This window comes from Eumetopias jubatus, unplaced genomic scaffold (assembly GCF_037043125.1).
Source record: "Eumetopias jubatus isolate StellerSeaLion01/CBP00866 unplaced genomic scaffold, mEumJub1_p1.0 scaffold_8, whole genome shotgun sequence".
NCBI lineage: Eukaryota > Metazoa > Chordata > Mammalia > Carnivora > Otariidae > Eumetopias > Eumetopias jubatus.
In genome coordinates, this window is record NW_028274814.1 from 25,318,741 (window position 1) to 25,329,736 (window position 10,996).

Below are 10,996 nucleotides of genomic sequence, written 5' to 3' on the forward strand. Positions count from 1 at the left end.
TTGCAATTTTTCGTGTTATGATTTTACACTTTTTTTGACCCAATATAGAGCAAAAGTGATAAAAGATTATGGCACTCCAAAAGGATACCATTCATTTTCTTACAACCAATTCTATCATCTTGGATTAGTCTTAAGGTGTTGATTCAAATGCTAGGGAAGCTAGATGCTACAAATCTTGTAGAGGTGCCATGAATACTTAGTTGTTGGGGAGCAATGCACCCTGGACTTTCTCTGTCCTGGACAAGCAGCAAGTATCCTGTTGGCTTAGTCCATTGTGGTATAAAGTCACCAGTAAATTTGGAAACACAGCCACAAACAGGAAGAGTCTGGGCAAGATCTAGGCAGCATAGGAGAATGGGGGTGATCTATTGGCCTCTTTTCTTTCCGAGTCTGGCCATTGGGATGGCATCTTTGAAATCTCATGGCATTGCTTCAGTGTTCCCTATGTGGAAAAGCAGTTCAGATCTGTTCATAAAGAAGCATTTTATCTCCCACCTCACAGGCTTCTGCAGCATAGGGTCACCTGATAATCCCATGCTGAAGTTACAGGACCTACAGTTCTTATTTTGATAGTAGAACAAGTAATGCTTCTGCTGCCATGTGGAAATGAAAGAAATGCAGGTAAAATACCCCCCAGTAAAAAACTCTGGAGTGACCATAACAAAGCAAATTCTCACAACTCAGGGAATTTTAACAAATGTGTTCACGAGTGTTAGAAATGTAGCAGCCATGGGGGCCCTTGCCGGGAATACGTGGCTTAGAAAGAACAACTGTAGAAGTTTTAGATGCTGGCATCACAAGTTAGAATGGAAGCAATGATTTTGCTATTTGGACCTTTGAGAAGGCCCATTTCTCCTTTTGGCAGAATTTCCCAGACATGCTGGCTGTTCCGATTACTTGTTTCTCTCCTGCTTCAGGGAGTGAATTACCAGTGGACTGGGGAGTAAAGATGTGGGGGTAAGAGAAATTATATACATGTTGCATGCCAGCAAGACAAAGTTCAACCCCTTGAGGTCTTTTAAATGGTATTAATTCTAGAAATAAGGCACAAAATTTAACCTTTTCATGCTAATAATGATTTCATAAAGAAAAACTCATTCGTAAAGGTGACAAATACGAAGTTGTAGCGAACGTTTAAATTCCAGAATCTCAGTGAATGCCCCAGGGGGATATTTACCTAGCCAATGACTTTCTGATATTATTAAGAAGTAATTTATTCAAGAAAGTCTCCATTCATGAGTTTACATAAGAACAATATCTACTTTACAAAGGCTTGTGTTCTCAGTATAGCACATACCTAATTTACAGTGACTTTTGGTTAAAATTTTCATTAGGTTAGTTCAATAGTATTTGATAATTTTAATTTAGTTTTATGAGATCCCAGGTTCCCATTTATAGGAAGAGAAAATGAATACAAAGGAAATAAATTTTTAAAGAGCAAATTTATCTCTCAAATGAGCTCTGCTAATTTCAGCAGTAAATCTCAGGTGGAGGAAAGTTAACCTTTAGTATTTCTATGGCAGTCCTTTTGGGCACAGACTATGGGCATCCATTAAAAAACAGCTCAGACTCATAGCATCAGTGCTTTGCAACAATGCTGATATGCATAGTGATTCTATGAGACACCCTTTTGTGAAATGCTGAAGTGGAAAAGGAGCCCCAGGCTTTAAGCGTAGGGTGTTTTCATGGGCCTGAGCACAGGAAAAGAACAGTGGTCCTCAGGCACAAATCAGGCCAATGAAAGCAGAACCAAAACAGATGAGAAATGAATGCTACAGATCCTGAAACAAGGGTTAAGGAGTCTACAATTACCAGAGGTCAGGAATTTAGGTAGGACGGCCATGATTCAAGCTTTAGTCAAGAATGTGAAATCAGGGCAGACTCTGAGTCCCGAATACAAGATGAGAAAGCCACATCATGGGGCCCATCATTGGCGGATGGACAAGCCCTGACATTGTGACATGGGATTTGCCTTGCTTGATTGGAAAGGGATGAGTTAACAAGAGGTTGTTATATGTGTGTATGAGCGTGCGTACACACACACACACACACACACAGGAAGTTAAGTTTTTTAGCAACTAATTTTTCTGGTAAAGCTACCTGATTTAGACTTCCATGGCGATAACTCCAAACTCTTTCCCAGCTGATCTGCAAATAGCACAGGGTGATGCAAAGTGAAACACTCCCCCCATTTTATCAACAAATTGAATGAACCTAATACTATTTGCCAACAAGGAAGCAAGTCCAACCTCTCACAATATTGTCCCCATGTTGATACAGGGATTGTAGATGAAATTCCCTGTCACATCATTCAGCAGGGTCCTGAAAATGTAGCTATGGGTCTTTTGTGGGTGCAAAAGACCACAGAAGGCAATCCAGTCCCTGCCACGCCACTACCATTCTGAACTGGCCTCTTTCCTCCAGCTCTTCAGTGAGGGAGAGAACTGCTAAGCAATTATTCAATGAGTTCGATCAATGTAGAAAACAATGCCAGATCATTCACCTTCTATATGTCAGTTTCTGTTTACTGAAGGCTCACTTGTGTTTATTCTCTTTACCTCATTTGTGCAAACGTCTGTGGTCTATTAGGAAATAGACTGTTTCACAACCATATCTGGAACAGTCTTCTGTTTCATCAGTAGGCATCCTGGGCTATAAAGACAGCCTCAGATCAAGTCAGGATTCAAATGAACATCAACTAAGTTTTTAAGTCTTGGCCCCTGAGACAGCATATAAAACCACTGAAACCAAAGTCAAAAGCCCTGTGTGTCAGTTGTATATGGACTATACAGTTTGTCTAAAATACATTCTGCTACAGTTGGGAGTGAATCTACAGAATATATTGTATGTGGTTGTCACTGTCATTATAAGTTAAAACTCTGTATTTTATAGTATATAATGAAATGAGATGATAAAAGTGACATCAAGCTTTGGATTCTAGTATCTAAATCACCCATTTTATTCATCATTTGGCAGCTAAATGTCTTTTAAATACTGTGAAAATTTTATGATTTAATGTTTGCCTGAAGAATGGAAGGAAATGTGTTAAGCTGCATTACTAAGTAGAATCAGATTCTACTGCATGAAACCCTCAGAAGACAGGTGTTTAATACAGTTTTTTTGGCCTCTGAGAAGAGGAGTGCAGGGCCAAAGTTTGAGCTGGTCTATCTACCTCTGGATATCCCATTCCCCGAGGCTCATCAAATCCATGCTATGCACCAAGCAAAGTAAGAGTTTACTTGCTTTCTACTACTACATTTAACTTGTTCTGAAAATCCTTTCAAGCTCTTCTTTTCTGCTAAGAAATTGATATTTTGGTCTCTGGTGATCATTTGTGTTTAGCCTTCTGTCTTTGTTAGCTTTGCAGTGACCAAAGAGAATTCATCACTGGGTAAGAATCTTAATTCACAGTGGTTAAGAGCTCAGTGAAGTAGCTTCCAGTGCTATGAATATTAGGTGCTTGCTAGTTTTCTTGAAAAGACTCTGAAGCCTATGCACCTTGTTTCTCTGAGTTAGGAGCTCCAGAGCAGGACAATTCTATTCTTGTGACGGAAGGTGGCCTAATCTGACAAGGCATCATTATTTGTGATTTTTATTTTACTGAACTCTCTGCCAATAGAAAGAGCTTCCCATCCCCCTCCCCCCCATCATTCATATTCCTGGTAAGAATGGAAGAAACAGCCGCATCCATTCCAAACTCACTTTGTTTGGACTCCAAATCCAATAAATAATCCTGGTCAACCCTCATATTCATGGAGGAGTAAGTCATTTCATATTGAGAGCCCCATGATGTTAGGGGACCTGTGACAGTCCTTTTACTTCCTAGAACGTTCACCCGTCTGTTGGCTCGTATTAAAACAATCCCAATTCTCTATTATCAGTGCTTTCTCCCTTCATCCCAAGGCACGAATGCCAGGCAATATGTGGAAACTGTAACATAGATAAGTCCCCAAGATGTTATTAATCATTGCTCTAGGTGCAGGAAAATTTTCTTTTTTGTAAGAGTAGGAGGCCATGAGGGTAGAAATTCTATAAAGGGGTGGAGAAAGGAGACCAAGAAGGAGGGAGAAGGATAAAAAACTGAAAATTCAGAGATCCTGGAGACACTCTCGCCTAATGGCCTTTGCCTTTGGATCTCTTAAAAAAACTCTAGGGTTTGACAGGCTCTAAATTTTTTTTGTCACCCGCTCAATTAGAGAGGCTAATCCTAATATTAATGAACACTGCTGAGCAATAAAATGTGTAAGATATCTTTCCTCTCATAACCAAGAGATCATATATGATCCAGATCACAACTACAACCCAGGCAATGCATATGTATTTTAGGATTAAGTAAGTTTTTCCTTTTCCAACTGCACTCTAAATCTGTGCCATATGTCACCTAACAAGGTATTTTCCATTATTCTTTTATTCAGTTCACTGCATTTTGTTCTTCTTGTCCCTTGAAAATTAGCCTGTCTGTAATCAGAAATCACTTCCATTCACAGTTCAGTGCATCTACTGTAGATGTGGCAAATGCTTGTTTACGGGGCTGGTAATTGGATTAAAACTTTGAAAAGAAACAGAAAAATGGAATGTATTGAAAAAATAAACACAAACATAAAATCAACAAAACCAAAACAAATTAAAAAGCTCTAATGAATAAAATTGCTATTAATGGAAATCATTTATCAGTACAATGTTTCTGAGTCTGTGGTCCTCAATATTCAATTGAAATGATATTTAAAAACCTAAAAGAAAAAGGGAAAGGATTCTGAATAGCTTTTCTGTGAGCACGACTTTAAAATGGTTGATTAGTTTCTCTGTATCTTCTGGCCTGTCTTGAGAAATGGGCAGTGCATAAATCTTCACCCAGTCTGGATATAGAAGTACCACAGCCAGGAAAGCACTGCTGTGTTAAGTTATTTAAGGGAAATTAATTATTCTTTCAAATTTGGATATTATTGTTTTGATACTTGAAATCACAGAAAAGAAAAAATAAGTATGACCTCTTTGCACCTAGCCTTGCTAAGTGGTATGAACAGGTGATTGTGATGATGACAGTCATCGGGCATCATGTGCCATTTTGTCACTTCAGGAGTGATGGAGTTGGTGTATAGTTGACTGCTTACAGCCTGAAAACTATACCCATAGGCCTAATTTTCTGAACATCCTTCCAATAACCTTATTCAAAATATCTTTTAAAAGAAGCCAATATTTTAAGAAACAAAACAACGTGCAACAAAATAACCAATAGTAGTATAGGAAGGTGAAATCAATTAGTCGTGCAGGAATGCCAATATCCAACAACAGGTAGGCTTTCTTTTTTTTTTTTCTTTAAAGATTTTATTTATTTATTCATGAGAGACAGACAGAGAGAGAGAGAGAGAGAGAGAAGCAGAGGGAGAAGCAGGCTCCCAAGGAGCAGGGAGCCCGACGTGGGGCTTGATCCCAGGACCCTGGGACCATGACCTGAGCCGAAGGCAGACGCTTAATTGACTGAGCCACCCAGGCGCCCAACAGGTAGGCTTTCATATAAATGGGATTCAAAGAGACAAAAGATCAGACTCAATAGTAAACAAAACCGAGAAGAGAAAAATCCAAAGAGAAACAACAGAACCGTTCATATACTAGAAAGCATGAGAAGCAAAAATCAGCTAATCAAATCCATGCAATTAAACCACCACCACTCCCTTTAGCAGGGGTCTTCAGGCAGTCCATCTTAAACCTACAGAGGGGGGAGGCTCTTACCTGCTTGGCTGGATCACTCCTTTGCTTAGTTCTGTAGACCTAATGATGAAAAAAAATAGAAGTAATTAAGTTCAGTTCTTAAATTTGAGAAAGGTATTCTATGCTAACATATATCTTTTAAAAACATGCTCATCATTTTTTTTGTTGTTGTTAAAAAAGTCACGATAAAAGCAATGTGTAAGAATGAAGCAAGCAAGATGAATTTTGGGTTATTTGCCATTGCAAATTGCTCATTGTGCTCACTGACCTAAAGTGAAGGCACAAGTGAAATTTAGTTGTGGAAGACCGCTTCAATTCTCAGAGTAAAATGATCGTGCTGTATTTATTGATTTCTAATTTCTGCCACCCCTGTGTTGATAAGATTTTTACGAGAGTTTGTCAGTATTACCTTGGGGATTTTGATGTCTGATGTTTACCTTTTATTTGATCCATATCAGTTGAATTGGGGGGCGGAAGAAAGTTAATGTCTTTCTGCCGCTGAAATTCTATCGGAGATTATTGTGGGACTCTGCTTGGTCTGTTTTCTTATGTGGTAAAATCTAGAACATTAGCTAGTTGTTCTGGTCCAATGCTTACTAAAATCCATTTGCTAGGTGTAACACTGTTATTTTTTAACCAAGCAATACAAATTGGGTTCTAAAATGTTTTAGATGAGTTACATTTTGTTTTTGTGAGTGCCAGTGGTGTAAAATTGATGAGTTAGTGAGAAATAAGGAGTATTCTATTATAAATGGAAAACCTGAACCCAATTTGAGAAACCCTGAACACGTTTGCCCAGGTCAGGAATTGGCAAACTGTAGCCCGTGGGCCAAATCCAGCCTGCTACCTGTTTTTATAGGACTCATGAGCTACAGATGGTTTTTCCCTTATTAAATGGTTGAAGAAATCAAAAGAAAAATAATATCTCATGGCATGTGAAAATTATACAAAATTCAAATTTCAGTTTCCATTAATAAAGTTTTATTGGAATATGGCCACACACATTTGTTTACATGTTGTCTATGGCTGCCTTCCTTCTACAGGGGCAGAGATGAGTAGCTAGAACAGAGAGGATACGGTCTACAAATTTTAAAATATTTACTACTCGGTCTTTTTATAAAAAAAAAATGTATTGACCCCTGGCTTATGCTGTGATTGATTTCATCTTTGTTAACCCTAATAATTAAGGTTAATCAATATAGATAGGTGAGTGATAGCTTTTATTAAAATAAAAATGACTGTGTTTCATTCTGGGGTCATTTAGGTGACTCATCGCTGACCATGAAGGGCAGACTCATGGAAAAATGGAGTCCTTAACCACTTGTGTAGGAAGTTCTAGGCTGGCTTTATTGCTGTACTATAGTTACTTATCAAATCTACTTTTCATCTTATAACAGGACTTCAAGACTCTCCTTTGTATTTGAGAAAAATATCTAGAATAGCAACACAGTATGGAATAAAAAGAACACAAAGAAACAAAACAATATATAAGTATATATATAATGATTTACATGAAGCATTTGTACGATGTTCAGAAACAGAAACTGTATTTTTAATGAGAAGATATATGTGTATATATATATATATATATATACATAATATATATTTCATATATGTGTAAAAAAGGATTAATCTTGCTCCAAGAGAGGTCTGGCCTTTGCCCTTTCCTCTTGGGAGATAATTTATAAGCTTTTGGAATATCCTGCCTGATGAGAGTGTCATTGTTTATCTGGAGGCCAATATGATTTACATGGTTTATGGCACCTAGGGGGGCCTTGGATCATGGACTATCACCTCAACTTCTAGAGGAGCTGAAGACGAAGGTCAGCCCAGCAGATGATCAACCATGTTTATGTGACTAAGTCCCGATAAAACTGGATGCCAAGGCTTGGATGGGCCTCCATGGTTGGCAAGACTATGTACATATTGTTACATGTCATCTCTGGGAGAAGTAAACCCTGCTCAACACAACTTCCCTGGGAGGAGACCACTAAATGCTGTGCACGTGGAGGCTTCCTGGACCCTGCTCCATGTGCTGTGTCCTTGGCTGTTTATCTTTTCTTTCACTGTAATAAACCATAACTGTTGAGTATAGCAACATTAGTGAGTTCTATGTATCGTTCCAGCAAATTATGGAACCTGAGGTTGGTTTGGGGGACCTGCTAGCTTACAGCTGTTGTCAAAAGTGAGGGTGGTCTTGGAGACCCCTGAAAACTGTAGCACATATACATTTTTAAAATTTGTCTATACACATACATACATATCACCAAAAAAAAAAAAATCACATTAATGGTTATTGGAGTTTATAGTGGGCATGACATGTGGTTTCTAGGATGCTAGCATCCGAGGAGCTGATGGTGGTTAAATAGATACTAACATAAAATTATTCCTTAAGTTTTTCATATACATTTTATATACTCTTCTGTATTTATGATATCTCAATATTTTGGTTAAAAGAGGTAAAAACTCCCCATAGAGCATGTTACTATAAACACACACAGGCATACACACACACGAGTTCCAGTGTATGACTGAAAACATTCAGCTTCAAAAAATGTTGCCATTCTGTCCTTAGTTTATTACTCAAGGACTATTACCTATTTTTCATGAAAAAAGTCACTTTGTTGTTCAAGGATCAAAATCACAATTCCCATGGTCATGTGCTAGAACACTGGTTTTAGTTTGTTTTATTTGCTATTTGCAGTCTTGGAAATTCTGTCCCAGTTACATGTGTATCTTGGAAAGGAATGTGTGAGTTCTCTTGTTTTGACTTAGTTGTAGCAGAATGAATGACCTCTGTACAGGTTAGATGAGATGACTAACATCTTAGCTACACAGGAGAGTCACATATGATCATAACAACGAACTGTAACTTCCTCCATGAGCAAGAACTGAGATTTCTCTCCCCCTTTCAGCACCTACCCCATTTCTGGAAATATCGTGTGCCTGGGTAAATAGTTTTAAACTGATTGACCACAAGGAGGATTTAAACCCATCAACACTAGCTCCTCTGTGTCCACAGAGATCCATCTGTTCCCAGTTTCTAGACTCTTTGCAACCATTGCCATGTCTACACAGCACAGGCGATACTGTCATAGAGAAAGACCACCATCATCTTCCATGCAGGGAAGAGTGGCTTGAAAAAAGCACATGATTCTATACAGACAGATCACTGAACTTCTTTAGCAGTTGCCAAGTGCTTTGTGTCTGACAAATCTGACAGCCCCAAAATAGAGATGTTTTAATATGGTACCAGGTAAAGCAATTATAAGTATTCATTTAACTTCTTACGGTATCAGATATAATGTACTGAACTTTAAAAAGAACCTAAAGATCAACAGTTTGGAAATATTTTTGCTAGATGTTGGGGTCATGAATATCTCTTATAAAATAATAAAATTGTGGGTAACAAAGGCAAAAGATTGTAACAATTGACGGTAACTAGTTGCACTGAATAGTCAAAGTATGCCAAAGTAGAGTTTTGCTACAGACCTTTATCAGTGGTCTGCTCAGACAGAGGGACACATGTAGACTGAAGACAGAAACATACTGGGTCATCTTATAAAGTAACTGTCTTTTTGAAGTCACCCAGATCCACGGTCAGAAGCCAATTCCTGGTAATTGCATTGCCTGGGCTTCATCTGATTCCATTGTTCACGTGGCCCCAAATAATCAGGCCACTCTCATTGATTCGTGGCTTGTTCTGGCGAACTGAACAACTCAATCAAATTGACCCTATGGCAACTTGTTTCATTGTTTAGCAGATAGCAGTTAGGATTCCCCCAAAGCCGGAGTCAGCCATATTTGGGTCATTTAAAGCACTCAACACAAAGCTGTTTCCAAGGAAAGAACTTGGTGGTGGAGAGCAAACCACTGGGTAGCACCACCACATGCTGTTAAAGATGGAGCTCGGACACGCTAAGGGAGGTTCTCACAGGTTATTGTGTGTGACAATCACAAGTTCATGGAACTTTGGTGGAAATGCTGATTCCCAGGCCACATTCCAGAGATATAGACTCAGGATTTTGTATTGGGGCCCCAGGGATATGCATTTTCAAGAACTACCCAAGTCATTCTCCTTCCGATGGTCTCAAAGAAACTTAGAAAAACACTAACTCTAAAATGTCAGAACTGCTTCTAAGCTTCGAAAAGGGCCAGCTGGTTCCTACTGTCACCATACAATTCATGTGCTTAAGGCCAGGACCTTTTAGTGGCCTCACATTCTATGACCCAGTAGAAAAGGTTGCATCCGACAGTCCTGTCTACAAGCCATAAGATTCATCTGGCCATTATATAAATGGTGCTTACTTGGCTTCTATATAATTTTGAGGATGTAAAGGATGTGACCCTCTGAAAGCATCTTACTAACATCATGTAAATGTATACTCTAATGTCCCCAGAGAAGAATCTTGGCAGATTTCTTTCCCCAGACTGTACATTGCTAATGGTCATCATTACCTTACAGCTATCAAATAAAACCATGAGCAGCTGGCCTCAACTGGTCTGCCTTTTTTTTTTTTTTTTGGACAATATTAAAAGATTTTATATTGTTAATAAAGGGATACAATTAAAGCTTAAGTATTTAGTTCATCCAGCCCTCAGAATAATGACTAATTATAAAAGACAGTTTCAGTTTAATTCCCCAAATTTAAATTTGGCATTCACAATTATTAAAAGTGTAAGGGCTAAACTATAAACAACCCATTTTATATTTTGTCAAGTTTTAATCAGGATTTTGTTGCTTGGTAAGTGACCTGTTTTGTCTAACGGTCACAGCTGGGCTGGCCAATCAGTAAGGGTATTATTACTCTCACTGGAAATTCAAACTGGGACTGAAAGTCCATTTAATCTAATTCAACAACTGTATGTGGAGTATGTGCTATGTTTAAAGCACGTATGAGACTCAATCCTTGCCTGCAAGAGAATGAAATCTTAAATAGGTAGCAATAATATTATGAAACATGTAAGATCTCTAAGAAAAGTTCAAGTGCCTAGGGTTCAGAGGGAAAGGAAAGTATATCTTGTGAGGATAGATGAACATGTATAAAAGAGGTGGTATTAGCAATGGCAGTTAAGCATGGGCTGAGTTGGGGAAATGCGGACTCCAATCTGAGTGGTCTGCAGACTGCATTTTGGGAGTGACAGTAGATGACAGACCTGATATCCTTCCATGTGTTCAAGTCTCGGCCCCTAGCAAGGCAACGCTAATTTCAGATTAGGATCAAGATTTGCACAACCCCTTTAGAAAGAATAAGCCATGAAGAGTTTGGAAATAAAATCATGTCAT